At 34.1% G+C, this 26447-nt stretch overlaps 1 protein-coding gene across 12 annotated transcripts in view; it reads right to left on the reverse strand.

The window, feature by feature from the left end:
* The window catches only part of LOC129755607 (tropomyosin-2), a 146335-nt gene extending 120690 nt beyond the window's left edge, over positions 1-25645 (reverse strand). For 2 of the 12 annotated variants that reach the window (XM_055752189.1, XM_055752179.1), the window contains exon 1: positions 25323-25461. The gene's annotated coding sequence lies outside the window, so the exon portion shown is untranslated. Of the gene's footprint in view, positions 1-25322; positions 25470-25507 lie in introns of those variants that run through there. The other 10 variants (XM_055752185.1, XM_055752183.1, XM_055752181.1 and 7 more) reach the window with 8 other exon arrangements.
* Positions 25646-26447: the final 802 nt, after the last annotated feature.

Consider the following 26447-nt stretch of genomic DNA (forward strand, 5'->3'; position numbering starts at 1 on the left):
ATCTCGTTTTTTTTGCTTGACGCGTGTGCGCTTTACTGAGAAGCATAACTCAAATGTAATACATTTTATATATAAACTTCATTCTACAAAACTATAAACAACACTTCCGATAACTTAAAGGCACTAAATTTGCAGGATTTGGCTCAGTGCTTTCTGAGAGAGAGAATGCCAAATTTTTTAGTTTTCGGGCTTAGATTTCTTTGCGGTCCTTAATGTGTTAAGTATGAAAATGGTTTGAAAAATCAATCATCAGCCTTCTCAAGTACTACACATCATTTTTTTTTTCTATTTTTCTCCTCGTTTATATTTGGATAACACAGGCGAGACTTGTGAACCAAAAGTTTCCGGCTATTACCCCACGAGCGGTCAAAAGATTTTGCGCACGATTTGACCACCGTATTTTGATAATTTAAGCGGTGGGCAGCTATTCTGCCTTGTAGAAATTAAGTCAGGCCTGTTTATTAGTCAGTTAGACGAACCAGTTAGAAAAAAATAACTTTTTTTATCACTACCCCAATCGAAATTTTCGGATTGCTTGATAAAACCTCTGGCGATCGTTAACTTCATGGAATTAATCATTTTTACTTTTATTCAAATTTTAGCTCACTGTTAGATCCTCTAGGACTTGTTGAACGATTTTTAGCTGTTTTTGGGCCTCCCACTGGGAATTTCCTGGATTTTTCTCGAAACTGCCCAAATTTCAAATAGCTCCTGTATTGGATGCTGGAAGAGTTCTGGAAATGCAAGTTAAGGATTCACGATTTCGTCGCCTTAAAAATTTACTTCGATTGAAGTCTTTATCCTTTCCTTCTACTGAATAACAAAAGACTTCAACGCGTCGTCTCATGAAAGCGAGGAATCTATTTAATTTATCTGCTCTGGTGTTTTAACACGTTCGTTACCATGGGACCCATATTCGGGTGACGGGTGTATTTCCTGGGAGGCCCCGTCACATCAAAAACGTGTGACGTTCTCTCACTCAAGTTGACCGCTCAGTTTAGCCACACGTTTCAAATCATGGAGTTCTCTCTATTTGCCTTCTCGCTCCCAGAATTTTTTGGACCTGGCTAGTAAAACAACCAAAATGAGCGTGGCCACGAACGTGTTAAGTTATTTAGAAATGCAAAACATTACGTGATGTTCCGAAACTAGTATGACGTAAGTATGTTTTACTCCATTGTTAGGAAACTTGAAATATGTGCAATTTTTTCAGAAGAATGTTCATATGCATAGGGTCATATTTTCTCGAGCGAACTTCCTTCATCCAAATATGTATTCCATATTGGTAAACTGGCCCAACTGCCTAGAACCAGATACGGAAGAAGTTCGCACCGAGTCCGAAATGCAAACTACTAATTTCATCAATTATCCAAATTATGAAACCTGTACCAATTGACGAAAGCCCACAACAACACAACTCACCCACCTTGAGCCTATTGTTGATTGAGAAGCCCCCCTTCCTAGACCTATAATGCATTGTTTCCTAATTTGACATTCGACCGAATCAAACGTGTTTCCGAACGCGCCATATTGGAATTCGGCCCGAAACATTCTCGGAATGCCAAAACCAGAAGAAGCCATCCATCAGCCACTACGAGAGCACAACAATAATAATGGTGTAGCTAGAGTGTGAACATGGGCTTACGATTTGATGGAATTTTGCATCTCGCAGCAACCCGGGTTCGCTGCTGTCGCCAGGTTGTCGCAAATTGAATTAATCAAGATCATGGCCATCTGCGCTCAATCGAGCAGGCTTATCCGGCTATGCCTTATATGGAACCTCGCCAGGAGCCTTCGAAGGCACTCAAGCAAGCTAGCGCCAAGCCAGGCACAGGTGACTTTCGGCTCATTTGTCCCTCAATTTTTTTGAATCCCAAAACCGAGGAAACTCCAAATTTGCGTTGCACAATTTCTTCAAATTTGCCAATTTTGTTTTGTTGACAATATGTTGACAAATGGCGTAACGTCCTCGCCGTAATCACGAATGAAGAATGACAAAAGCTTGGCGGTGATCGACCCAGATTAGTCATCAGCGTCATCATCACCAACCATCAGTATGGATACGGAAAAAGGTCAAACGACGCTGCTGCTGGCACGCCGTCAACACCTCGCGGACGAATTTATGGCAACTTTGTCACGAGCAGCCAAGATCCTGTCCATTCCATTCACTGGTGGCGCATATGTATATGAGTAGCTTGAGGTTGTGACAAGTGAAGATGGAGCCGATATTTCGTGCTCAATGGATGGAATCCTCATCTTCATCAGAGACAAATGATTTCGAATCAAAGCGGGCGGCAGGAAAAAAACATTCCTTATTTGGTATACATTTGAAGGCGCCAGACAGGGTTTCAGTTGTATCGAAACGTAGTTTTTGAATCTGTTATTCAGGACACAACGAATCTCTTCCAAAATTGTTATAGCTATTCCCGCAGTGAAAACAGCCATGGGAAGCGTAAAAATTAAAAAATGTGATATTTCCATACAAAGCTTACAGTGGTCTAATGTTACATCATCAAGTGGGTCCTTGGAGAAATTTTTTTGTGTATACATAACTGTACGCTGAACTATAAATTCTGGATTATTTTATTAAAGGAGGCCCCCTTCCTAGTTTCAGATTCATAAACTTTGAACTTGGGATATGGTTTTGTTAACTGTTTTAAGAGAAGCTTTTAAATTTTGTTCCTCCAATTGCCCCCCCTCCCCCCTTTAATCCGGCCTTGGCTCTGCAAATGTTAAATAAAATTTCCAGCTGAATTTCACCTGATGATTAAACTTACAAGTTCTTTTATCAATAAAAATTGTCAATGATAATTTTATATTTCCTAAATTTACCCCTGTGAATATAGTTTAAAAAGATTATTTATGGAAAATTATTTAAGAAAAAAATCTTTGAAATGAATCCAGATCTTATTCTATAATTGTTATTTCAAAAAGTGAAATTTGATCAGTACTTCCAACCAGAAAACTCTTACTTGATTCAGAATTTATGGGTTTTAACATTTTTTTTTTAATATTTACTCGTAATTGAACTTGTAAATTTGAACGAAAATTTTGAATAATGAAATTGTTTCAGATCTTTCAATTCTGGACTCATTAAACTTTCTTATGTTTCAATTCTGCATACAAATTGAGGATAAAAATTTTCTAGTCCATATCTCAAAAATGGTTTAAACTTTTCTTTTCATATTCCGAAATTAGTTTTGAATATGAAAAATCTATCTCATTAATGTTTAAAATGCAAGATCCAAACTGAAAATCAAGAACAATAAACTGGGATCTTACAAGAAATCTTTCCGCAAGTATCCGGGCTGACAAAATTCGGGTATTCCATTAAAATAAAAAGACAAACACTTGAAAATTGATTTTTTTTATCGAAACAAATCAGCCGATTTAAAATCATATTTCAAGTTTCCAAAAATTTGTTTCTGTTTATTTTGACAAAATTGGTTAAACAATTTTTTGGACGCATGATACATAACTCTAAAAAATCAATTTAAATTTTTGTTCAATTTTGCAATTCAAGTGAAAAAATCTCCGCAAAATCAGCGCAATCTGGCCAGCTTAGTCTTGGTTGGTTCCAGAGTTATTAGAAAAATCATGTTCGTTTTCAGAATTAAATGTTGAATTTCCCATACAAACCTAAAAGTCAAAATTCACTCTTGTAAACGTTACTTTAAAATTCTGCGTCAAACCATAGATGAATTTTTAACCAAAATGAAGCTTTTCAGACCTTAGGGTTTGGGAAATTTGAAAATGATATTAAATCGTTCGGGTTTAGGTCTACATGTTGACTAGGGTGGCCCTTAGTTATATGGAAGTTTTTAAAAGTCAACATTTCACTGCTCCCACCCCACTCTTTTTATTAAGATAACAAACTGTGCAATATTTCATTTTGATTGGACCATTTTAAGACGACCTCAAGCGCCTCGAAGTTAATTTTTTTTTAAAATTCTAATTGAAAAAATTATAATTGATTCTGACAACACTATAAAAATCGTCAAACATAATCGAAGTGTAGATTTTAAGCTTAAGAACAAATTGTTAAAAAGACAACAAGTAGTTTTGGACTAGGCGAAAAACGTTGTAGACTTTTTTGTTTATATTTTCCAATAACTTTCCTATGGGGTTGTTTGAGAAAAGAAAAATCAAACAAAAGTATCTGCAAGTTTGTTTTCTAAGTTAAAATTATATTTTTTTTACTTCGAACAACTTTTTCCTGAACTAAGAATCTTGAAAATGAAACATTCAGAAATGTTTGAAGTGTTCTAAAAAATATCACAGTGATTTTAGTAAGAATTTTAACTTGAAAATTCCGAAAAAAAATTATATAGTCAATGAATTGACTAAGGCCTAATAAAGGCTCACTGCAGCATTTTAATGATTTATACAAGATAGACCCATAGTCATCAGAATAAATGAACCTCTTTAAAATGCCTAGCTTTTAAACGATTGATAGTTTAATTGTTAAATAGTTCAGCTGATTGGATTTGCTCCTTTGCTTTTTTTTTTATTTCTACCACAATCTGCGGACTGTTTTTTCTGTGTATTTATGTCTATTTTTTACTAAACGTATTGTATGTTGTTTTTTTTTTCAAAATTTTAAGTTTCAAAAATCACAGAAAAATCTATATTTTCACCGAATTTTGAGCAAGTTTTCATCACAGAATCTGTGTCACAGAATACAGAATTTTCTAAATAACCATAGAATTCACAGATTTTTTAAATTTTATTACGTTGTTTCAAAATTAAAATTTTTAATGTCTATATACATTTTTGATTTCAAATTGGAAGAATTGGAAGAATATTTGGATAATATTGGAGAAATATTATATTTTTTTTAATATTATTGATTTTTCTGAATCTAAATGTAAAAAACATCCAATTTGTCATGATTATTCAATGCAATTAATGGGAATAGCATCACAGAAAACCATCAAAGATTTTTGGGTGAAAAAACAGAAAGTCAGAATATTTTTCACAAAAACATAGAATTTTTTTTCGAGACCCTTGATTCAAATACATAAAAAAAAATTTTGTAACGTGTCAAATGATGTAAAATCGTTGCTTGTAAAGGTTAAAAAATACTGTTGATCCTGTTGTTAAGATAAAAAAAATCACTTTAATTGATTTTCCGTTCATCATTACTAGTTTGTAGCTTTCTAATCATAATTCGTCCTTTCATTCCAACTGTGTTTGTGGTTGGAACATTATCATCCAATAACAGTTTCAAGAGAGTCAGTATCGAAATATTCGATAAAATATTAAAGCTGCTCCAAGAGCAGCTTTATTGTTTTTTGTTATATGATTTTATATATTATAATCATTTATTGTTTATTGAGTAAAGCCTAATGAGTTTCTTATTTCAGAAGCCACCTTGTCCAGTCAGCTATTTTTCAATTTATTTATAGTGTTTTGAATTGCCACGTGTTGTGGGTATCAAGTTATGACCAACACTGTAATATTGTTATAATTTTGTAAATTTTGTAAATAAACAGCAATATTCAATATCTCGCAGCACTGCAGAACTGTAGTTTTTAAATTAAAAATGTTGACGAATACTAGAAAATTTAAAAAAACATATATCGAAGATACCAAACCATTGAAAAAATTGGTGAAATAGTATGGGAGAGTGGGGAATCATGGGCCACTTTTTTTCGTTGTTCCATAACTTCTTTATTATGAAAGATAAAATGAAAATAAAAAATGGTATGGTTTTCTACATTTTCAAGGTATCATAAGGTATTTTTTGAAAATTTTTAATAAGTCATTTTTCCCAAATTCTGACTGTTTGAAAAAAAGCAATATTTTTTGGATTTTGAAAAATGGTGGGGAATCGTGGGCCACCAAATCCAAACTAACCTAATAACATGCAAAGTTTATGAGTTGACCCAAAACTGTGATTTCCTAATTAATTTCGTTATTTAAAAATTTTTTCAGATGATGAAATAAAAATCAGATCTGTGTATGATCGCATAAATTCCAAAACCTGGCTCGCGAACGTTTTGGCAAAATTTCTTATATGATGGACAACATATTTTTTATAACTCTTCATTTGGCATAAGAGAACTTTACAGATAGGTAAAACGTATTTTAAGTTCTGAATGTGTATATGTATAATATAGGAATGTGAATGTGTATAATATAGGTGATTTAAGATGTGTGGCCCACGATTCCCCACTAGCTATGATTTGCAAATTGGTTGCGTTTGTGTGACTTATTGATGTTTCATCAAAAATTCCTTTTCCACGTGAAAGATCATGACAAAACTAAGATCATAAGCGTATGAGCATATTTTTGTTATGCACTTTAGGCTCCCCATAGATGAAATTAGCGGGTGTTTTTTTAATTAGGTAAGTCAATTTTTCTAAGTTTTTATAGCTTGATAAAAAAAAACAAGCATATGATGCGTATTTCAGTCAACAACATATATGAATATATGCTCACGCAAAGCGACGACGATGACAGTTGGTTTGAGATTTTTATCTCAACACACATCTGAGATATTAAAAGTGGCCCACGTTTCCCCATGGCCCACGATACCCCACTCTCCCCTACTTTGCATTACGATTTTGCTGTTACCTTCCCATTGCTTATATATGAAGATATATGAAAAAGTAAAAGCTCACTTGAAATCCTTGTAACCTTTTTCACATGCGACAAAATGATTTGAAATGTCGCACAAAGTTGTTCCTTATGTTAAAATCTTAACGTCACAAAGTTTGTGTTGTTCTGCAGTGTTGCCAGATTTAATTATGATATTTTTTTTGAAAATTTTCATTTTTTCCATACAAAATTTTCACTTTTTCCATTCAAATTCGAAGGTCTTTGAGAGTCGCCTCAGAGTAATCCGAATGAGCTATAAATTTTTCAGTATTGTTTCATCATTGATTGGATCCTGATTGGGTGTGGGAGCTAAGTTTCAAGAAAGTTTGAAAATAAGTGCCATCTAATGTTCTGCAGTGTTGCCAGATTTAATTATGATATTTTTTAAATTTTCAATGTTCCATACAAAATTTTCACTTTTTCCATACAAATTTGAAGGTCTTTGAGGAGCTATAACTTTGCCAGGATTGTTTTATAATTGATTGGATCCAGATTGGGGGTAGACGCTAAGTTTCAAGAAAATTGGAAAGTAAGTGCCACCCTTATGTTCTTCAGTGTTGCCAGATTTAATAATGATTTTTTTAGAAAATTTTCACATATTTCCAAACAAATTTTTCACTTTTTCTATACAAATTTAGAGGTCTTTGAGGGTCGCTTAGGAGTTATCCGAATGAGCTTAAACTTTGCCAGTATTGTTTTTAGATCTATTTGGATCCAGATTGGGGAATGGGAGCTAGGTATCAAGAAAGTTTGAAAATTAGGGCTACCCCATTGTTGACATGTAAATTACCGTAACATTTTTGGGTATGCCAAATTAAGGACCATGCCAAGTTTTGGCCCACTCTCCCTAAACTGTTTATATTCGAAATTTCCGTTCCATGCGATTTTTAATTCCCAATTTATTCCCGGTTATGCAACCAACCTGTATGATAACAAGGTTCCCCGCTTTCGTGGAACAGCGCATTGAAGTCTTTTGTTCTTTGGTGAATATAAGGAAGAAGACTTCAATGAAAGTCAATTTTAAAGCGACGAACTTACGAAAAAATTGGGGAATCTTTGATTTTCTATCGAAATCTGGATTCTGGATATTACCGGAGAGATGCTATTCTAGTTGTTTGGACAGCACACAAAAACTTGATAAGTTCTTTCGAACATCTGTAGATCTAATTTCTCGAGAGAAAAAGCTTCATCAGTATGATTGAGCCGACCTATTTACAAGCATACAAGAACTTGAACGGTTTTTAAGAAAATTTGTAGACCGAGCTTCTTGTGAAAAAGCTTCAAAAATATGACTTAGCAGATCATTGATGTATACAGAACTTCCACCTGCTACAGTTACAAATTTTTATACTTCCCAAATTCAGAGACTACAAAATTGATGAATCAGCCTCCCCAGTAGTGCCCAATCTTGGCAACCGTCGCGTCGCCAGGTCGAATCAATATGGCACCCAATAGTCGTCGTCGTCGTCGTCAATTCAACCAGATGACCGCGCCATTCGTCTAGATTATAAATTCATACGGCTCCTCGCCATATGAATGCGCTTATAAAGTTCGTGTGCAAGATTGTTTTTTTTTTGTGTAATCGGAAGGGGCACAGTGACAGAATCCGAGCTTTGAATGACAGGCTGCTCGCTGGCTGTGAGGTTTTGACCACGGCCACGGCTCAGGAAGGTTGACTGTTGATGACGGAGGCTGCGGGAAGCCGGCTCTGAGGAGATTTATTAGTTATTACCCATATAAGTACCGGTTTTGGAATGTTTTAACTCTCCGGAGATACATACATACACATCTTGGCAGCAGGCAGGGTGAACTTGCATCTTCCTTTTAGGGGCATATTGGGGTTATGCTATATTAGTTGCACCCCAGAGTTCAGTTCTCACCCTAAAAATCATTGGGGCATCGATTGGTGTGCTGCAGCTCAAGTGTGATTGGTTGAAGGAGCTCGGCTCTGGGATTGCAATTGGGGAAACACGAAGGAAACAGAACCAAAACAAGCAAACCGGGCCAAGACCTGGTTCGGTTCTGTGGAATTGCATCAAAATCCCCCTCCATCCTCAACTGGCTGCATTGCTATCGAAAACGGATGCCAATTTCTCAAAACCTGTTAAATCTCGTGTCGATGCAAGGACGTTTCGTTGAATCGATGCACTGGTCAAGCAATCCTTTTTTTATGCCATCGAAAACAGAAAGTGGACTTCTGCCCCTGCCATCTGGAGACTTGTTTTTGCACAAAAAGGAACCCCAGCTTGGAACGTCCTTGCCAGATCTGTGGCTCTCGGGATGGGTCACTGGCCGAGAGCAGGCAGTGGCGCCGTCAATAAGCGACAACGACAAATAAAAATAACTTACTCACAATAATAACAAGAATTGTTAACCAACCGTCTGTCAAGCCAAGCCGACTGGCAGTCCCTGTTGTAAGAGCATTGCTGCAAGAGAGCTCTTCCGAGAATGAACTTTGCGTTGCCTGACTCCATAGGTTTCATTCAGTTCAGATTATATTCTGCCAAGTGCGCATGACTTGGCATGGCAAGGTTATTGGTTTTAAAGGTCTCTTTGAAGCCTAGAATCATTCCTCATCGTTAAGGGAGCACATGCAGATGTGAGCAATTATGTTTTAATTATGTTTTGAATAACATTCTGCATAATTTGAGGGGCCAATTTATATTTTTTAACGTAAAAAACGTTGGTTCTGCACACTGTATTTAGGCACCTTTATTGAACATATGGTACAAAAATGGAACTTTGATTGAAACCATTAATTTGGGAAAACATTTACAGTGTTGTCAAAAATATCTACATATTGTTACAATTATTTTTTCGTTTTTTTCGTTTTCTTGAATCTTTGAACGTAGAGCTCATAAACAAAAGCCTGTTACATTAAGCATCTCTTAATTAATCAAATCTGTTCCTTAAATACATGACGTCATCAGTAATTTTTCAGTTTCAGGTTTCAGTTTCAGTATTAATTTTGATATGTGCAAATCAAGTTTAAAAGCAAGATTTTGATTATGAAGCATTTGCTGTCATTGGTTCGTTTTTTCTCAATCAGAAACTTAAACTCAAAATGTTTCTCTCTGCAAAGGTTGTTGTTCAACTAAATAGTTATGAAGGAAGGCCTCCAGAGCACAATTTATTTCAAACTCTTTACACAGTTGTGGAACGAAATTCCAATACTATTCCATAAAACTTAAAAATTGCTATTTGAAGTCCTAATTATTGTCAAAAAAATTCCATAAAATACTCTTTCTTAAAAAAGACACCTCACAAAACCTTGGTGACATCAAACATGCATGAATTTTATGCAATAACGTTATTCACGATCTTCACTTGAATCTATCAGATAGAAGAATTTTTAAACTTTAATTATAGCCCATAGCATCATTCTTTTACATCGAAAATTATGAAAGTTACATAATTTGGCTTCGTTTCATACCGATTTTTTTACTAAGCACCAATGCTGTTGATAAGTAGGGGAGAATGGGGGTACTTGATTCCATTTTCTTATTTTTATAATATCTTTTTAGAAAAAAAATAGCAACCTGCCGTCTTTTTCGTTTTTTTTACAGCGTTCTATTTCAAGTTTATATACTACCAAAGTTAAAATGATACATGGGTCCATAAATACACAGATAAACTAAGAGCATTTTCGTGGGACAGAGAAAATTGTGATGTTTTGAAAGTAAAATGAGACTTGATCCTTTATTCAGGCCGCCCCTAGTCTTGGAAAATTAATCTAAATCTAAAGATAGAATGCACATGAGAGTGTCCCTTATTTTAAAACGTTCTTGAAACCCAGCTCCCACCCCAAAACCTGAATCCAATCAATGATCAAATCATACTGACAAAGTTTAAGCTTATTCAGTTAACTCTAAAGCGACCCTCAAAGACCTTCAAGTTTGTGTGGAAAAAGTGGAAATTTTATATGAAAAAAGTGAAAATTATCAGAAAAATCGTTATTAAATCTGGCAACACTACTGATCAACGCAAACTTTGTGATGTTAAGATTTTATCGTGAGGAACAACTTTGTAGAACATTTGAAATCATTTAACAAAGTTACAGGGTTTCAAGTAAGCTTTCAATTATTCATATAAATTCAATGGAAAGTTTACAGCAAAATCATAATGCTAGGAACTGTTTTACCACTTTTCTCAATGGTTTGGTATCTTAGATATTTTTTATGGTACTCGTCAACATTTTTAAATTAAAAACTACAGTTCTACTGTGCTGCCAGATATTAATAATAACTGTTTAGTTGCATATTAAACGTAATGATTTTTAACTATATGACAGTGTTGGTCATAATTTAGTATCCACAACACGTGATAGCTGGAACCACCATAAATAAATTGGAAACCAGCAAAACTGACAAGGCGGCTTCTGAAATCAGAAACTCATTTGGACTGGGTCATCTTGGAGCAGCATTAATACTACATCGAATATTTGGGTCCTGACTCTGTTGAAACTGTTATTGGATGACAATGTTTCAACCACAAACACAGTAGGAATGATAGACCAAATTATGATAAGAAGGCTACAATTAGTAATGATGAACGGATCATTAAAAAGGAAAACATCAACAGGATTTTTTCTATCTTAACAAGCAACGATTTTGCACCATTTGTAACTTCAAAAAATTTCTTTTTATAAACATATTTCTTTTCGGATTTGATTACTCAAAAAAAAAACCCAATTCAGAAAAAAACGCAACAAAGCAAAACCAATCACCTCAACTATTTTACAACTATCAATCGTTTAAAATGAGGCATTTCAAAGAAGTTTCTTTCTTTTAATGACCATGACTCCATCTTGTATAAATCGTTAAAATGTGTGCAGTGTTTTTAGTCAAAGTTTCCGAGAACTAAGTTAGAATTTTCACAAAAAAAAATTTAATATTCTTTGAAACACTTTAAAACATTTCTGAATGTTCAATTTTTTATGTTCTAAGTTCAGGAGAAAGTTTTCGAAGTAAAAAAAAAATGGAAAAAAAACTTTCAGATGCTTTTAGTTAATTTTTGATTTTGCATGTATCCCCAAGAAAAGGTATGGAAAAATATAAACAAAACGGTCTACAACTTTTTTCGCTTAGTCCAAAACTACTTGTTGTCTTCTGAAAAGTTGTTCATAAGCTTAAATTCTTCACCGTTATTAAGTTTTAAGATTATTAAACTGTTGCCATAATTAATTATGATTTATTAATGAATATTAAACTTTTTTCAAAAAATTTTCAACTTTTAGGCGATTGAGGGTCGCCTTAGAGTGGTCCAATAAAAATGAAATTTTGCATAGTTTGTTAACTTGAAAATAGGATCAATATTAGAGAGTGGGAGCAGTGAAATTTTGGCTTTCGGAAACCTCCATATCAGCGCCGTAGGAAGAACATGCTCATGGGGGTTTGGTGACCAATTTTTCTCATATCAGTTTTGCTTGAATAAGTCGTACTTAAAAGTGTATAACAAAAATGTGTAGGTTCTATATAATTATTCAGCGCTGAGTTATTTTACTATTGAGTAGATATTTATTTTAAATCCTAACTTTCGAAATTAAGGCCTAGAAATGCAATTTTTCATAAAGATTCAAATAATAAATAATGACGTTTCATTTTAGAGAAGAACTTTTTGTATCTACTTAAATAAGCAATAATAAGGTTATTACCTTATTCCTTTCAACCACAAAATATTAATAAATAATTGTAAGAGATTATGTTTGCGATTTAAATCAAATTCATTTTCTACTCTTGTTAACTCGATTAAAATTTAGGAATTTTATTTTTGAATAACTAAGCAATTTTGAAAAATTTATTCAGCCTGTAAAGCCTCAATCGGCTAAGAAGATGTATGTCTTTAATTTGCAATATGAAAACCAATAAAAATATATTTACAGACTAATTTTAGCTTGGAGATAAAGTACAATTTTCTTGACTAATAAAAATTCATAAATTATTTTTTTATGATAAGATTCCTGAGAATATTTTTATAAAATTAAAGTCTTCATTTTTATAGTAAGATATTTCAAAATAAATTCAATTTATTTTTTAAATTTGTGGTTTCTGCAAACTGACCCTGATAAAAAATTAAATTTAAATTTTGAATCTAGAATTGAAAATGTGAAACTGCGATCTCCTGCAATTTGAATCCTTAATGAAATTTTCAAACTTATATGTTTATCTTGATTATAAACTTTGAGCTGAACCTGAATCTAAATTTTTTATTTGAATTCCGGATCAGAATCCTGCTTTTTGAACCTGAGTTCAAAATCTGAATTTCGAATCTGACTACTAATTTTTTATCTAAGTTCCAGATAATAATTTCTTTTAATTATGAATCAACAATCGAAATTTGTAACAAAACCTTCGACCAGAAATCTTGAATTTTCGCTTTTGAATATGAATTCCTTCTCATTTAATTATTTGGAATTCAATTTGTAAATCTGAATAAAAATTGCAAATGAAAAAACTTTTTCGGATTTTTCAATTCTGGATCATCATTATGAAACTTTCTTAAGTTCCAATTCTGCAAAAGAGTTAAAAGTTGAAACGCTGTAACAGTTGCAATTTAATTTTTTTTCACATTTTTTTTTCATTTTTTTTACATTCCGAAATGGTGAGATTCGAATATGGAAAATGCATCTAGTTGAGGTTTCAAATGTTAAACCAAGATTCGAATCAGGTTTCTTTTCCCAATGATGATCCAAGCTGTATTTCGATTTAAAAAAAACTGAATAAAAATTTCGAAATCTGAACACAGTCATCCAATTTTAATGTTCATTAGCAAATTTAGTTCCACAAAATTTGGAATTCTTCTAACCTAAGCTTACCAGATATTTTCCGTTTTTATACGGGCCGTGCAAATACGGATTATTTTCACCAATATAAAAATCATGAAGAAAAGCACTTAAAACCTGTTTTTATTTCAAAACACATCAATCAATTTTAAATCATAGTTCAAGTTTTTAAAAACTCGATCATGTAAATTTCGATGAAATTTGTTAAAAAAAAATTTGGCCGAAAAATACGTAATTATATTTCTAATGAATCAATTCAAATTTTCGTTTGATTTTGCTAATAAACGAACAAAATCGGGCAACCTCTGGGTAATCTGGGAAGATAAAGCTAAGTCTTATCTTATTCAAATTCGATATTCGATACTCAATTTCTATCAACAAGTGAGGAATTTTTCGAAAAACTGTTTGGCTCTAGTTCTGAGTAGAGATTATTGCAGTTGAATATTTTTTGTCGTTTATCAAAATTTGATTCAGAATTTAAAATTTTGAGTTTAGAGAAGAACATTTCGCTTGGCTTGGGGGGGGGTGTTTGGATTCTTGGGTTCAATTAAACCTATAGCATACATTTTGGACAACTTTTTCTTTAAAAAAATTATTGACATATTGGAATAAATATTTTTTTACAATTTTTTTATATGTGTGAAACATTTTAAAGTGATAAAAAATATCATCAAGTCGTATTTTGTTTAATTTTTCAAACAAAGCGCATTAACTCAAAAACAATTAATTTTTTTTTAGATAACAGCTTTGTTGATTTTTTTATTTGGCACATTTTTCTAGACGCTTTGTAAGACATTCCAGTTTCGAGATAGAACTAAGGTATAAGTTTCCTCATTCTCCCCTATATGCAAATATGCATTTCTTTTTTTTTTTTTATTTGTGGTTGTACTATTTAAGACCAGAAAGGTCCAACTTGCCTAAATATACATTTTCCCATAAAAGCGCAAAAATGGAAGACGAAAGCATTGGAGCGGTCTGAAATGGGATTCAGAAGTATGGAGAGCAAAGCAGCTTTGTGGCCAAAGAAAAATCCCACGGAAACTGGGTCCGGTGGACAAAACTTTGGACCGGAAAGTCATGCAACCCAGTAAGAAAACTGCCTCACTTTAGGATTTGGCCAAAACGTGGATCTCCTCTCAGCACTGTCCATCGTACCAAGGATAGATTGGGTCTGAAGACATATTAGAAGCAGAAAAAGTCAAGTCAAAAATAAGCTGAAATGAATCCGCCAAATCGTCCTCAAGCGAAACCGATCAAAAAAATTTGGGCACGTGAAGTCTGCAGATACTATCAAAAACTTCGGAAAAGACTGAGAAAAAGTGGACAAAATCTCCAAAAATCAGTCTGGAATTGGACTTAAAAAACTGGTTTGAATTTGGTACTCCAAACTGTTTTTCCAATTCTAAATGTGTTTTGCCATCTAAATTCAAAAAATCTATGTACATTAACAATTCACGCTACAGTTTCAAAAATAAGAAGATCAGAATTCAGGGATTAAGTTCGAAAGTAGGGAGTCAAAATTGCGGTTTGCGAATGCATATTCACCACGTTAGCAAAATCAGATTTTATAGTTCAAGACTTCGCAACCTGATTTAATTTTTTAAAAAGAAAAATCATTCAATGCCTAGCGGAAAAAAACCCTCAATCAGTCAAATGTACATTGGATTTCATTCAAATTTTAAGATACAGATGGATTTTCAAATATCAAACTAAGAATTTGAGTGTATAAATCAAAGGTCAAAACGATCTAACCTAAGTTCTGAATTGGGACCTCAAATTGGGCAGTTTTACTCCTAATAGATCTGCTCCGCAGAAAAACGTGACTTTCGGTGGAACGTGACGTGACTCGACAGAGATCTAGAAACGTGATAAAAGTATCACATTAGCAGCCGAATATTTTTTGCCACGTTAACAGTACAGGATCACTGGCTTAGCTCAGCAGTCTGAGCACCCCCCCAGGATGTGGTTAACCGTCGTCGTCGTCGTCGTCGTCGGCAGGTTTCCCCAAACATACTTGACAGTGACTTTGTGGCTTCTGATTTGTGCCGGCAAACTGGAAGTGAGCCTTATGGGATCTTGTTTGTGTAGCTAGATTTATGTGGTTTTCTGAACTGCGATCACGCATGAATGAAAGGCTGGCTGGGATCTACTTCCATCCCCCCTTGATGTTCTCTCAGATGTTTGATTGACTGCGTAAAACTACTACGTGTGTTCTAACTTTTAAATTTGCATACCACTTTCTGAGGTAGCTGCTGCGAATTAAACGAGCTTCGATCCTGCCCCAGGTGCCAGCATGATGAATGATCTTGTTTGCTGAGTGTTGTCGAATAATCAAGACTGTAAGCACTCCTTCTTCTCCAGCCCCTATCGCAAGAAAAAATATTCTTTTCGTGTAAAGTTAGCAACAAATTAAAATTATTCTAAGAATGAGGAAAAGAAATCATAAAATTACTGTTCAAAATTTGTCCTTCTTGATTGAATCAACAAAAAGACCAAATCAAGACCCCAACTCAAGAAAAGCTCATCGAATGCAAATGAGCATTTTTTGTTCCCAAAGGTGCTGCAACAAATTATAAAGCACATTTTTCACGCCAAACGTGACATTTCCATACGCTGGCTGCTGTGAGTCCAGTAAATTGTCCGACGACGCGGCATTTTTTTTGCACTTTCAATGGCGCACTCTAGAGGCCGTTATATTTAAAAATTCCAGAGTGTTGTTGTTTTTACTCCGCATTTTTTTTTTTGGCGTCCTCAAGTTGTTGCTCCAAGATTTGTTTACATTGTGGTGCGTTTACATACCGATTTGCTTGCATATGGGAGAATGTTAAGTTGTCACTTTCGTGCGTAAATAAAGTCGGCTGCCGGCGAGTAAGGCCAACGTGTGACAAATTGGCTTATTTTTGGCAAATATGGCAAATGATCGCAGCGCAGGAGGTCGTACGAGGGGAAAAAATCTGTTCAGGTTGTCTTTTGAGGGTATTTATGTGTGCTGGTAACTGAAGCGAAACTTCAAAAATATATTCAGGAATAATGAAAAAAAATCTGGAAATTTTAATACAATACAAAGTAACTCATCATCACCATCTATCAATAAATGAATCTAAAAACAAAACCTGAGTTCTGAATCGGAATGATAAGTTCTTGGAGTTCAGAATCAACTGAGTTTAGAATGATGGATATCAAATTGTGAATCCTGAATACTGAGCTCTAATTTCTAGGTACGAAAATTTCTAGATTTTCGAATTTTTTTGAGTTATAGGTTATGGATTCTGAATTGTGATTTGTGAGTTCCGTTATATTAATTCAAGTTCTAAGTTCCTAATTCCGGAATCCTAAGTTCTGAATTCTGAGTTCAGAAATTTTGAGTTTTGAGTTCTGAATCCTAAATAGGCAGTTCCAAAACTTGAGTTCTAAATTCTGAATAGTTACTGAATTTTGAGTTCTGGTATTTGAGCACTAAATGCTGAGTTCAGATTTCTGAGTTCTGAGTATCGAATTATGTAGCAAGAGTTGTGAGTTCTAAATTCTGACTTTTGTTTGAATTCTTAATTCAAAATGTTGGACACGACATTCTGAACTCTAAATTCTGAGTACATACATACACAAATACTGAGTTCTTATTTCTAAGTTCGGAAATATCTGGCAATTTATTTTCCTGAATTACAGGTTACGGATTCTGTATTATAAATTCGAGTTCTAAGTTCCGAGTTCCGGCATTCTAAGTTCTAAATTTTGAGTTCAGAAATTTATTGAGTTCTGGGAATTACGTTCTGTGCTGGGAATTATCAATTCTGGATCCTAAGTTCTGACATATGAAATTCTGAACTTGAAGGTTTCAATTCTAAATTCTGAGTTAAGAAATTTTGAGTTCTGAGTCATGAATTTTGATTCGCAGTTCCAAAACCTGAGTTTTGAATTCTGAATAGTTACTGAATTTTGGGTTCTGCAATTTGACCCTAAATGCTGAGTTCAAATTTCTTATTTCTGAGTGGAATGGAATAATGGAGCAAGAATTGTGAGTTTAAAATTTAAAATTCTGACTTTTGTTTGAATTCTTAATTCAAAATATTGGACTCGGCATTCATGAACTCTAAATTTTGAGTGCATACATACACAAATACTGAGTTCTAATTTCTTAGTTCGGAAATTTGATTTCTGGATTTTGAACTTTTCAGAGTTACAGGTTATGGATTCTGAATTGTGATTTGTGAGTTTTGTTTTATAAATTCGAGTTCTAAGTTCCGAATTCCGGAATTCTAAGTTCTGAATTCAGAGTTCTGAAATTCTGAGTATTGAGTTCTGTGTATGGCGTTCTGAGTTAGGAATCCTAAATTCTATATCCAAGTTTCAACATATGAAATTCTTAACTTGAAAATTTCTACTCTAATTTAAAATTCTGATCTCAGAAATTTTGAGTTCTGAGTCCTGAATTTTGATATGCAGTTCCAAAACCTGAGTTCTGATATCGAATAGTTACTGAATTTTGAGTTCTGCAATTTAAGCACTAAATGCTGAGTTAAGATTTTTGAGTTCTGAGTATCGAAAAATGTATCAAGAGTTGTGAGTTCTAAATTCTGACTTTTGTTTGAATTCTTAATTCAAAATATTGAACTCAGCAATCTGAACTCTAAATTCTGAGTACACACATACACAAATACTGAGTTCTAATGTCTAAGTTCGGAAATATCTGACAATTTATTTTCCTGAGTTATGGATTCTAAATTGTGATTTGTGAGTTCTGTTTTATTAATTAGAGTTCTACGTTCCGAATTTCGGAACTCTAGGTTCTGAATTTTGAGTTCAGAAATTTTGAGTATTGAGTTCTGGGAATTGCGTTCTGTGCTGGGAATTATCAATTCTAGATACTAAGTACTGACATATGAAATTCTGAACTTTAAGATTTCAACTCTAAATTCTAAATTCTGAGTTCAGAAATTTTGAGTTCTGAATCTGGAATAGTTACTAAATTTTGAGTTCTGTAATCTGAGCACTAAATGCTGAATTTAGATTGCAGTTCTGAGTATCGAATAATGGAATAATAATTGTGAGTTCATAATTCTGATTTTAGTTTGAGTTCTGAATTCTAAATATTGAACTTCGGCATGCTTGAGTTCTTAATTCTGAGTAGACACATTTTGAGTCTTGTGTTCTAAACTCTGAGTTCTGAGATCCAAATTATGACCTCTGAACTAAGAGTTCGGAATTTTGAGTTCTGAATTCCGAGATCAAAATTTTGAGTTGAGTTGATTTTTGGATTTTGAATTTTTATGAGTTACAGGTTACGGATTCTAAATTGTGATTTGTGATTTCTGTATTATAAATTCGAGTTCTAAGTTCCGAATTCCGGTATTCTGAACTCAAAGCTTAGAAATTTTGAGTATTGAGTTCTGGGAATTGGATCAAAAATTCGGACATTTGAAATTCTGAACTTGAACTGAATTTTGAACTCTTAATTCTAAATTATGAGTTCAGAAATTTTGAGTTCTGAATCTCGAATAGTTACTAAATATTGAGTTCTGTAATCTGAGCACTAAATGTTTAGATTTTAGATTTCAGTTCTGAGTATCGAATAATGGAATAATAATTGAGAGTTCATAATTCTGATTTTAGTTTGAGTTCTGAATTTTAAATATTGAACTTCGGCATGCTTGAGTTTTTGATTCTGAGTAGACACATTTTTAGTCTTGTGTTCTAAACTCTGAGTTCTGAGATCCAAATTCTGAGCTCTGAGTTCTGAATTCCAAATTATGACCTCTGAACTTGGAGTTCGGAATTTTGAGTTCTGAATTCCGAGATCAAAATTTTGAGTTGCGTTGATTTTTGGATTTTGAATTTTTATGAGTTACAGGTTACGGATTCTAAAATGTGATTTGTGATTTCTGTATTATAAATTCGAGTTCTAAGTTCCGAATTCCGGCATTCTAAAGTCTGAATTTGGAGTTCAGAAATTTTGAATATCGAGTTCTGGGAAATTGCGTTCTGTGCTGGGAATTATCATTTCTGGATCCTAAGTTCTGACATATGAAATTCTGAACTTGAAAATTTCAACTCTAAATTCTAAATTCTGAGTTAAAAAATTGTGAGTTCTGAATCTCGAATAGTTACTAAATTTTGAGTTCTGTAATCTGAGCACTAAATGCGGATTTAAGATTTCAGTTCTGAGTATCGAATAATGGAATAATTGTTAGTTCAAAATTCTGATTTTTGTTTGAGTTCTGAATTCTAAATATTGAACTTCGTCATTCTTGAGTTCTTAACTCTGAGTACACACATTTTGAGTCTTGTGTTCTAAACTCTGAGTTCTGAGATCCGAATTCTGAGCTCTGAGTTCGGAATTCCGAGCTCGAAATTTCAAGTTCGGAATAGTGAGATCCCGGAATTCTAAATTCACAGTACTGAATTTTGCGTTCTGAACTCTTCGCTCATTTGCCCTATGCGTTTTCAGTTGGAAATATTGATATGTTTTACTAGAAAACATATTTTTTTTCGATAAGACAGTTACGGTAATCAGTTATCTTCATAGTACTGAATTGCCGAATTCGGATTGCTAAATTCCTAATTTTGAGTTCTGGACTTCGATTTCTGAATTCTGATTTTTTTAAAATCGGTGTTCTGAATGTTTGAAATAAGAGTTTGAAGTCCTTAGACCAAGCCCACCGGGCGTTCCTATTTCGGTCGGTATTTTAGATGGTTTAATTGGTTGCCTTTTTATCTACTTACTGATTTTCGCACCCATTGTAGCCATCCAGGTTGGTATTTTTGTTTGTTTATTTTCTCATAGCGATGACCGGTTGTGTTGCTACCGGGTTGCTACATAAACGCATCCAGTAACAACCTACTGCTCGAATGCTATTTCTCGAATCAAGTTAGCGACTGTTGGTGCGATGATGGATTGATAGATATGTTGCTGAATGTACTCGAATCGAGGTTTAGCAACCTTTGGTGGGCTTAGTCTTAGTCAAGTGAGTTCTAAATTAAGGTTGTGAGATCTGATTTCATAGTTCTAAAATGTGAGTTCAATATTCAGCATTTGTTCTGTTTTCTGAATTTCCAGTGTGCAATTCTGAGTATTGAATTCAGTGTTCTGAATTTCTTAGTTCTCAGGCCTCAAATTTGAATTCTAAGTTCTGAATTCGGAATCCGAAATTATGATATCTGAATTCGAAGTTCTGATTTCTGAGCTATGAATTTGGAATCCTTGATTCTGATTCAGAAATCATTTTTGAGTTCCGAGACCTGAATGCTGAGTTTAGAATTCTAAGTTCTAGGTCTTGGATTCAAAATCCTAAGTTTTGGGTTGTGAATTCTGAACTGTAAATTTTTAGTTCTGAATTTTGAGGTATTGATTTCTGAATTTTTAAATTCTAAGTTCTGACTTTCTTAGTTTAGAGTTTGAAAAGTGCTGTTCTGAATCCTATCTCTGAGTTCTGAATTTTTAATAGGTACTGAAGCTATGAGCTAAAAATTTTGAGTTCGTAATTCTGAACTCAGAGTTCTAAACTATCATTTCTAAGTTCTTCATTTGGGTTCTTCAGAATCATCTATTCTGTATTCTGTTAACTGAATCCTGGGTTTTTTTAACTATGCTCAATGCGTTCTGAATGCAAAGTTTTGGATTATGAGTTTTCTTCCTGAGTTCTGAATTGTGAGTCCTTAATTCTGAATTGTGAGATCCAAGTGCAGATCAAAATAGTCTGAAAATCTGAAATTTGAATTCTGAACCCAGAGTTCTAAAATGTGAGTTCAATACTCAGAATTTATTCCGTTTTCGGAATTTCCAGTATTTAATTATGATTATTGAACTTAGTGTTCTGAATTTCTTAGTTTTCAGTTTTAAAATTTAAATGCTGAGTGCTGAACACTGAATTCTGAATTCGAAGTTCTGATTTCTGAGTTATGAATTTGGAATTCTTATTTCTGATTCAGAAAGCAGAATTCAGAATTCCTAGTCCTGAGTTTGAAGCTCCGAAATCTTAATGCTGAGTTTTGAATTCTAAATTCTATGTCTTGGGTTTAAAATCCTCAAGTTTTGGGTTCTGAATTCGGAACTGTAAATTTTTAGTTCTGAATTTTGAGTAATGGTTTCTGTATTTTCGAATTCTAAGTTCTGACTTTCTTAATATGAAGCTTGAAAAGTTCTGTTCTTAATGCTATCTCTGAGTTCTAAATTTTTAATAGGGACTGAAGCTTTGAGCTAAAAATTTTGAGCTCGTAATTCTGAGCTCAAATTTCTAAACTATGGTTTGTAAGTTCTTCATTTGGGATCTTCAGGATCATCGGTTCTGCATTCTGTTAACTGAATCCTGGGTTTTTCAAACTATGCTCAGTGAGTTCTTAATTCAAAGTTTTGGATTATGAGTGTTTTTCCTGAGTTCTGAATTGTGAGTCCTTAATTAAATCTGAGATCTAAGTGCAGATCAAAATAGTCTGAAAATCTGAGATTTAAATTCTGAATCCAGAGTTCTAAAATGTGAGTCAAATACTCAGAATTTATTCCGTTTTCTTATATTCCAGAATTAAATTATGTGTATTGAACTTAGTGTTCTGAATTTCTTGGTTTTCAGTTTTAAAATTTAAATGCTGAGTTCTGAATTCTGAATTCAAAATTATGATTTCAGGGGTAGGATTTTTGAATTATTATTTCCTGATTCAAAAATAAAAAATCCGAAATCCTTATTCCTGAATTTTGAGCTTCGAGTTCTGAATGCTGAGTTTTGAATTCTTAATTCCAAGTCTTGGATTCCAAATCCTAAGTTTTGGATTCTGAATTCTGAACTGTAAATTTTAAGTTCTGAATTTTGAGTACTGATTTCTGAATTTCGAATTCTAAGTTCTGGCTTTCTTGATTTAAAGTTTAAAAAGTTTTGTTCTGAATTAGGATTGTTCACTCTTCAGGAAAATATCGATCTCTCAAATTGATTCAGATGAATGGTTGAAGGAATGATCGGAGCTTGAGGATCGATCTCTGATAGATCGAGATTTGCCTTCTTTAACAAGAGTGAGCTACTTTAAAAAAAAACGCAAAGAAAAAAACACTTTTATTTTCTTTTTTTTCTCGGGATTTTCATCCCGAAGGATGATTCATCCCTCAAGAAAAAAACCTGAAGTTTCAAAGGTGTTTTTACCTTTTTTCCTATGGATTAAATAATTCTTCAAAACGCTAATGTAGGTATTCAAAACATCGAAATGGGCAGACGAAAATTTCGCAAAACTCTAACTTATTTTGAATATCAAAATAGACCAGATGCCATACAGATAACACTGTTTGACTTTAAATTGGTACTCAACATTTTATCTAAAAATTTCCAGCTCATCGAGGAACGAAAAATTAAAAAGTTCCGAAAATAATCCGATCTAATCGATCTTTTCCTGGCTAAACAATCGATCCAAATCATCGAATTTTTTAGCTAAAAAGATCGATCCAAGATCGAATAATCCTATTCTGAATGCTATTTTGAGTAGGTACTAAAACTCTGAGCTAAAAATTTTGAGTTTGTAGTTTTGATTTCTAAGCTCTAGAGTATGGTTCATTTGATTTTTTCAGAACCGTCGATTCTGCATTATACCTGAAACTTGGGTTCTTTTTTGTGAACTATGCTCAATAGAATCTGAATTCAAAGTTTTGGTTTATGATTTTTTTTCCTTAGTTGTAAATTGAGTTTTGAAAAGTTCTGAATTGTGAGTCCTTAATTCTGAGTTCTGAGATCTAAGTTCAGATCTAAAGAGGCTGAAAGCCTGGGTTTTGAATTCTGAAGTTCGCGTGTTGAATTCTGTGTTAGTAATTCCTATATTAAATACATAATTCAGGTTCAGAATGAAGATTTAGAAATTTTGATTCTAAAGTTTAGATTCAGGATCGAGGTCAGTGTTTAATTTTCTTGTTTTCGATTAAAAATCGAACTCATTCAATTGTTTGAAAATTAAAACAAAAATAAAGACTAACAAGGACTATGAAAAGAAAACAACAACAAATTTTTTTTAATAATCTGGTTTGCAAATTATTTCTTAATGTACCGGTAAAAATAATGAGTAATATATCAGGTGTTGAAATCATAAAAATTTGATTTCAATAATGTTCAGTCAATCCCTAAAAAAATCTGTTTTCTTAATAATTTTTTTTTTTTCATTATCTTCATGAAACAACGTGCCTCTGGTGGAATAGCTTTATTGAAACAAAATTAGTACCATTCGAAAGGATAGCGTTTCTTCTTTCATTTAAGCCCCAAACCAAAAGATTCCATCGGGGGCTCTAGAATAGGCTTGCCAGATTGCCCGGTTTTATCCGGGATTGTCCGGATATTTAAAAACAAAATTTAGGAAAAGTCCGTTCCGATCCGATTGTCCGGATTTCTTTGAAAAAGCCCAGATTTAGCCTGATTTTTTTTAACTTTATTTGCTAAAACAAAGAAAAAAGAAATTGTTGAAATTTTTTTTATTTATGCGTTCAAAGCGTAACTTTTTGAACAAGTTTTAAAAAAATAATCATGGACGGATTTAAGGAAGACTAAAATGCGATCAAAATTTTTATTCAATTTTTTTCTCGAATTTCGTTGAGTAATTTCTGGGTTTTGACCAAATTTGCCAGAATATTGCCCGGATTTTTGATCGACAATAAATGCCCGAATTTTGCCAGGTTTTTGGATAAAGTATCCCGGTTTTATCCGGTCTGGATACGTACTTTAAAAATTCTAGCATTCTTAGCCTAGAATTTTTTTTTTTGGATTTCTTAGGAATTTTTTTTATCAAAAACAAGAATCATCCAAGTAATCCCAGTTATTTTATTACTCTGTCAGTATAAGTATGTATGTGTGTATAATATGTATGTGTGAATGCCTGTTTGTGAATTGGGTGTATGTGTGTTCGTATATAAGTGTGCATTTGCAAGATTTTCTCTGAACATCTTTTCAGAAAAAAAAATGTAAAGTAAACATTAATCGTCAAAAAATTCCAAGTTGTATGTGTGTGAAAAATTACGCCAATAAAACCAAAATCCTGGGCGCAGTCGCACTGATGCGTTTCTGTTTTTTTTTTACAAACGCATGCGCATCCCACGAACAGAAGTCTACACAGGGAGCTGGGATATTCGAGATGTTTTAAAAATAGCATCCCGGCTAGACTGAAAACTCGCACCAGCTAACAGGTATCAATCTTCAATGGCCGACGCAAATCCCAGTAGGCCTCGAAGTCTGAGCAAGTCATGTACCGATCGCAACATGGGGGTCAATTTTGGAGAGCGATCAGCGGAAGGATGAATCAACACTCGCTCGTGATTGTTTTGGGTTAAATTTCATAATTTCTAAACAGATATTCTGGGAAAATTTGGTCTCGCGGTTGCAATCGCGGTACGCTAGATAGACTTTTGAGAGCTTAGAATTGCCCGGAATAAAAATAGCTTCTGCTGCTAGTCGAATTTCAACGGCCTGCTGTGTGCTGTAGGGCGGTGTGAAAATTTTTAACCAAACACACTTTTCTAAATGCCCCGAGCAACTTTTCGAGGGATCACTCCTAACAGTAGCCATTGTTTTAAATATTTTTTTTTTTTCAAAAATAGTTTCTCTATCTCTGTAGCTACTTAGATTAAGACCGATTTAACGAAAACGAAATATCTGACTGACAGAAGCTTAAAAATAGCATTAGCCACAACTGGTTCATGTTTTCGATTTACACACTACGTTGAGTGTGACATTTTTCTTAACCAAAACAATCAGAGTCTTGGATTGTTCAATCTTTAAGTCTTCTTCAACTCCATAACAGGGTATCGATTAATGTCATTATGACTTAGCAATCAAACAGCTGACTTTACCCCACCCCACCCCCCAAGAAGTCACTGCACTCTCACTCGGATTCCGATGGCTGAATCACTCCTCAGACCTGTCAGACCTTCGCCACCCCGAAATCGAAAGCCCTCCCCCAATCACGCTTATCAGAGGCACTGTACCGGTCACAGTTAACGAAACAGTCACTTCTGGACACAAATCACACACTGATCAATGAAATGCAACGTTCTTGTCCATGGAAAACTCCAATCCGGTTCAAAGCCCACTCCACACAGCCCAAAACCAATGTGACTCCGGAACCAGAAAAAAATCCCCAAAAAATTCTCGTTTAGCGAGGCCTACTTACACTTGAATCCGCGAGTTAAACAGTTTAAAGGCGAACTGAGCAAACACGTTCGCCGCGCGTTTTTTGATAGTGGCGTACGGTTTTGCACGACGCGAACAGAAACGATCTTGGGCGCTGTGCACGCCGAGCTGGACCCGACGCACCAATACAGGCGCATCGGGCAGCCGAATCGTCGGGGCGCCGCCGTCGTCGTCGTCATCGTCGTTGATCGGTCGGTCGGGCGCGTTTTTTTTTTTCATCAAGTACGTAACACACTGTTCATTGATCGGGATGCGCACATACCGATCCATCAATACAGGGAAGCCATCCTACACGAAACAAAGTCGGGATCATATCCCCACTTCCTTGGAAAATGCAAATCCGAGCGATGCGTTCTATGGCCCCACTCCAACCCGACGGATTTTCTTCGTATCCGATGGTGGTGATGTGTAGGTGAATTTTCCGAACACCTTGGAACCATGCAGGACTACGATAAATGTAGAAAAATCGATCAGGTTTCTTCATAAATGGAGCCGGATGGTGGTTCGTGGGCAATGGTTTTCGGTATTTTTTTGTTGTTTGAAATTGACGTCACCAAGATTTGATTCATGCTCAAGCAGTTCGAGACGAATTTGGCCGATAGGATCTCTGTAATAAAAAAGTTTGAATCACTTGCCTGTTTGTAATCTATTTCCCTTTTTTTTTTAAATCCAAATTGAAAATAAGCAGATTCTTCGCTTCACATTTTGTTAGTTGATTTATTAAATATTACAAAATCATAATGAAAGTTTCTTGCCAGTGCTCAAAAGATACTACAAAGTACAACATTGGTTACTCGTTCTAAATTTTTATTCAAAGATTGAATCATACTTGTAAAACTTCTAAACTACAACACCACGATTCAAATGGAATTAAAAGTTTTTTATCATCTCCAAACCAGGAACATTTTATTTTACACTAG

This window comes from Uranotaenia lowii, chromosome 3 (assembly GCF_029784155.1).
Source record: "Uranotaenia lowii strain MFRU-FL chromosome 3, ASM2978415v1, whole genome shotgun sequence".
Taxonomy (NCBI): domain Eukaryota; kingdom Metazoa; phylum Arthropoda; class Insecta; order Diptera; family Culicidae; genus Uranotaenia; species Uranotaenia lowii.